General features: G+C 37.9%; 1 pseudogene; it reads right to left on the reverse strand.

The window, feature by feature from the left end:
• Positions 1-3,644: 3,644 nt before the first annotated feature.
• LOC145692243 (nitrilase and fragile histidine triad fusion protein NitFhit pseudogene) lies at positions 3,645-5,372 on the reverse strand (annotated as a pseudogene).
• Positions 5,373-5,748: the final 376 nt, after the last annotated feature.

Raw genomic sequence — 5,748 nt, forward strand, 5'->3', positions numbered from 1 at the left:
TAGGACGGATGAGAAAATAGACGATATGAAGACTACTTCAGACGTGACGAAAACTTTGATATACATATATAATAGCCCTCCTACCCAGGGATATAAATTACAACAATTAATAACTAAAGATTGCAGCAAAGTCACTTTTCTATTTATAAAAGGATACAAAAAAAATTAAGAGCGAGCTTCAGGAAGATTATGAAGTCATGCAAAACTTTTGTTCCAACAAACTACAATAGTCCACCGAAAGACAACTGAGACTATCAAAGCAATTATTCGTCACCCTCCAATTCATACCAGTATTAAAGATATCACAACAGCACTCAATGAGAAAGATTACCCAATATTGTACGTTTCACAAATGGGAACCCAGAATCGTGAAGGCGGGAAAGGAAAGTCGCCATCCCACTATTCTTGATTACATTGAAGAAGACTCTACTAGTTACGAGAATCTGCAAAGAAGACATTACTATACATGGAAGTTCGTATAAAATCATTACAAAAGAAACGTTATTTGCAATGCTTCAAATGCCAAAGATTTTGGCATTCGCAAGCTACTTGCCAACCTGTCTCGGTGCATGAAGTGCGCCGACTCTCATTGGACGTACCAATGGGAAAAGAAGACCAGAGACACACCAGCGAAATGTATCAATTATAAAGGCGCTCATCTTGCTAATTATTACGGATGTCCGTGGATACAACAAATCTACAAGCAAAAAGGAAAAGAAAAAACAAGCGAGCACGATCTCACATTCAGCACTTCTTCAAGACACCACTGCTACATCCTACAATATCACACACTATACCGAAGACCTCCTCTCATGATAATTCGTCCTCTGAAGACATCATCCAAACTATGCAACTTCTGAAGGATTTAAACAAAAAACAATATAGTACACACGCTACCCACCTACATGCCAAAACTGAAAGCCGCCCTAGATCTATTCAGCAAAATCACCATCCTCATGGATTTCTTCTCTGAACTATTACCATAAAATCAAGAAATCTTTCCAGCCCTTCAGTGCTTGTTATGAGATGTATTTTTTCTTATTTTATTTTGTATTGTTCTGTATTTTTGTATTTTGTACTTTTATATTGTACCCAAGCAAACACATTAATTACTCAATACATAAATCCTGTTACCCATCTCCAAATCAAACTACAAATAGATGACTATTCATGGCCCAAGAGGAGTTACCTTCTGCGCCCCGTCCATCTTCAGATGGGAATGAAATTGCACTTTAAAAAAATAAAGTTGTTAAGTTAGTCTCACTGCAAGCAATCAATAAAACAAAAGAAGCTGTTTTAGAAGGCCGTCCGTTGGGTTTATATCGAGGAACTAATCTCAGTATCCACCTGGTGAAACTGGGGACGCAGAATTACACCCGTCAATTATTAGTGTATAATATTTTATCTCATCTATTTTTCATAATGCGTAATTGCAGATTTATAAAGCCACTATTATGATTATTACTACTATACATTAATATCATTAACCTTATTATTCATTGTCACTATCCGACAATGGTAGAGCAAGCTCAGAGTCTGAAGACGTGTCAGTGTCAATTGTTTGCTCCATGTTGCCTAAAGAAATTATTACGAAATTTTCCATAATACCTTCCATCAAAGCATCTCGTTTCCACTAATAATTTTCAAAGTCTATAATGTGCCCGACGAATCCTTCTCAGTCTGTGGGTGTCACCCTCCGGAAAGTGTCCTTTGTTACGTCTTCCAGTATTTGTAATAAAAATATCGCCTGTCCTTTTGTCTTAGCAAACGGTTTTTCTATAGCATTTAGTTCACACAGATAGAGGCAAACGAAGTACTTGTGGCCATACGCTTTCAACATCTCGTCTACTTTAAAAATATTTTCAGGCTGTTTGTGCTTTTCCACCAACTGAAATAATTCTAACTTTTTCATATCGTTCTGTTGAAGCAACTCCCTCATCACTTGTTTCACAGCCTACTTCAATGGAGGTTTATGCGCTTGAACGCTGTGCTAGGAGACATGACAATGACACTTACTTTCGGCAGGTTAGATGCGAGTTTTTTATTCGCCCATTTCTCAAGTCCATGATAATTACCTGTCACTTTTCCTGCCGACTGGCAACCCTGTAAAAAGTCTTCACAGCCGGGAGTGGAAGGAGAAACTCAGCTGGAAGGGTCGAAAAGATAAAATTCCGTACCCTTGCAATCTTCTGTGCAACACTCAGTACATGTAGAAATGAGAAATGCTGTAGAGACTATATGTACTTACCGGAAGCGCAATAAGGAATATGAATACAATGATACAAGTAGTTAGCCACAAGCTAACCTAATAAAAAAGCAGAATTCTAATATTTTTTCGGAGAAAAGGTTGGTTTCTATCAATTAAAGATAGCCCAATAGAAAACTTCCACTCAAAAAAGAAAGAGTAATGCTTAGGGTAAGTATACACATAAGCAAAGAGCATGTAAGTTGTATAAATATAGAAACACGCTTTAAAAAGTGTACTTCAGTACTATTCAATTATAACGCAAAATTAATTTGTACTGACAACCTAGCTCGTGTTTGTGTGCATTTTTCGCGTAGACAACCTAGCACATGTTTGTGTGCATTTTTTGCAATTATATGAATACACAAGTTCGCTAATGCGCCTGCTCCCTACGAACACTGTACCTTTCCCCTGGCCTGAACTGGAATAGATCCTGTTGACGGCTTTTCCTGTCAGGAGTAGTAACCTAAGACAATAAGTCTCGAAGGCATTACGAGAAAATACGTGAAAGAATTGCAACGTTCTGAACAACTGATGCCTCCCATTAACTTAGCCTACCTCTTCCAATGTACAAATGCCTCAATGAAAGAATACAGAATGATAACTGGAGATATGTTTTTCAGATGGCATTTAGTATATCTTAGAAATTCATCGACGGCTGGATACTGTGACATAGTGAGCAGTTTTAAACTACCTCGTTTATGGGTATAACCACGTCGCTGACGCGCCTGTTCCTCACAACCGCTCGGGCACCCATGCTGCGCTTCTGCCCTGACTAAGTTAGATAGCATTTATGCTTTTGTGGGACCTCCTAGCACAACTTGGTCGCGTTCTATGCACTAGTTTTTATGTCATAATCCAATATATTTATACTTACCACAGTTACCAATAACGAAAAATAATCACTACTAACGATGTGGAGAAGAAACTATATAATACCCTTTGATAATTATTATTAATGGAGGTCAACACTATACGAAGACGGAAAACGTGCTCTGCAGGGCTCTAAGCCGCCTTTACTCGCTAACGCTCGCTCCGCAAATCTGAATTAATTGTTAGCCTAACCTAACCGAATGTGAACAGAATAACGCAAAAAAGGTCGGTTAAAATCTGGCCCTCCAAAGCTAAACAATAGCCTACTTTTTGTAACTGCACGAACAATGGTGCAGTTTTACTATACAGATCCATAGGTTATAATATGTACAGAAAAAATTGAACAAGTCTTTAATTTAACCATTTGATATTGAGAACAGAACCCAACCAACCCTTGCAGGGCTTCTAACCCGTTCCGGCTACTGCTACTTATAAAGCGGATCCGTATAGTAAAACTATACGACCAATCTATATTATGGCATATTATTACGACATTTGGGAATTGTAATTCAAGCAGTATTTTGCATTGAGATCATATGGGATGGAAACATCGTTTAAAAATGGATTCGAACGTACATCAGAAAAAGTACGCCAATTGGGAATCTAATCCTGTGAAAGCAACACGCGTACGGAGGAACGTAGAGCAATATTATTGTGACCGTTACCTGTATGTGTTAGTCTATTCGTAATATTGTTCTAACTTAATACGTATATTAAAGGCTATTAAGCACAAAACTAATATGGTCAATTATAAGGATCCCTTGTATTACAAAGCCAGAATTTACAGAACCATCTACCTTTGGTCATAACTGCTGCATGAACTTAAATTTTCCCTCAGCAATTTCGCTTCTGTATGCATTTCCTCCTCCGATCGCCATTCGTCCGAGGGTCCTGTATCATGTTCTTGTAATTCAGAATAAATGTCATTGTTCCGTGCAACATCTCCAGGCTTTCGAGGAATGATATGCACATGCAAATGTTTCACTGTTTGACCTGCAGCAGGGCCGTCCTGTATGGTAATAGTTGAGGATGTCGCATTCCACACATTTTCAACTAAATTCTGGACAATTTGTACAGTCATGAAAAGGTCACTTACTTCACGTGGTTCAAGATCACACAGTCTTCTTACACAGCGAATTGGAGAAACTAATACATGACCTGGAAGAACACACCTTCTGTTAGTAAAGGCTACACTATATTCTGTGTTAAATATCACTGTTTTTCCTTTCAATTGAGCTTCACCAAATCCAAAAGAAGCACCATCCTCTGGGAATCCTATCTTTGTGTTACATGATCCACAGGTATTAGTTACGTCAGCATACAAGTCGTATCTTCTATGACTCCACACTGGCATTGATTTCCTTACATTCTGGAGGTAATCTAAATTAATTTCAGCAAGTGCGATTCCAGTTCCTTCACTACATTGGGCAATTATGGATCCCCACGGGTCCACAACCATTGCATGCCCGTACGAGTTTCTGTTCTTATTATGTTCACCTGTTTGAGCAGCAGCTACAACATAGCACTGGCTTTCAATAGCACGTGCCCTTAAAATAATTTCCCAGTGAGCTGCCCCGGTAGGAAAGGTAAAAGCAGCTGGAAATGTCAAAATTTCAGCACCCAATTTTACCAAAGCTAAACTTAGTTCTGGAAATCTCATGTCATAGCATATTTCTAATCCTATTTTTCCTACTGGGGAATTGACAGGCGGTACTATTTCAGTTCCACTTAACACATAATCTGATTCTTTTAATCTTACTCCTTTTTCTGGCATGTCTGCTTCGTAGAGGTGAACTTTACGATAAACTGCTTCAATCTCTCCATCGTCTCGTATAATAATGTGCGAATTTCTCACCTTATCCTCACTAATTTTCTCATGGAAACCTCCTAATGATAGCCATACCTTATTAGACACTGCTATATCTTGATATTTTGTAATGAGTGGACCATCCATAGTTTCTGCTAAAGAAAATGTTTCAGCTTTATTTTCTCCAATAAAATCAAAACCTTCTGGAAGAAATATGATCTGAGCTTTTCTTTGACTTGCTTCTTCTATAAGTTTCTTACAAGTCTTAAAATTATCTTCTTTGTTGTTTTTGGCTGTTAATTGGCAAATTGCGATTATTCTTCCCATTTTGCTTGAAGCTTTCTTACTTAATGTGCTATATAAGCGGACATGTTTCCTTACAATCCTACTGCAGCTACTCCTTTGCAATATCATTTTTACTCCTTGTCTTCTTGTATTCAATACCATTATCGGTCAAATAGGAAGGTGCACCAACTATACAGTCATGTGTGCTAAAATTGCAAAATTGTCTTATGTGTTCCTCACAAGCATGATTTGAGATTTGAGAACTACATTGAATGAATATACAGGACAAAATCGGGAAAGAAACAAGGACCAAATCGAGATAGAAAAGATAAAATCATGGAAAATCAAAATACCGGGAGGGAAGTTCAGACAGCGGCATAAAATTAGAGAAAAGCAGAAATTGTAGAATGAATAAATAAATGAGTGGAAAAAGAAGAGGAACCACAAAAGTATCTTCCCCCATAAGTGCTCTAATTCCATTACTATGGTTTCTAGTTCAATTGCAGTTGTGAGAACGCCTAGACAGATGCAACCCACT

The sequence above is a fragment of the Thermobia domestica genome, chromosome 8 (genome assembly GCF_964235325.1).
Source record: "Thermobia domestica chromosome 8, izTheDome1.hap1.1, whole genome shotgun sequence".
Classification (NCBI taxonomy): domain Eukaryota; kingdom Metazoa; phylum Arthropoda; class Insecta; order Zygentoma; family Lepismatidae; genus Thermobia; species Thermobia domestica.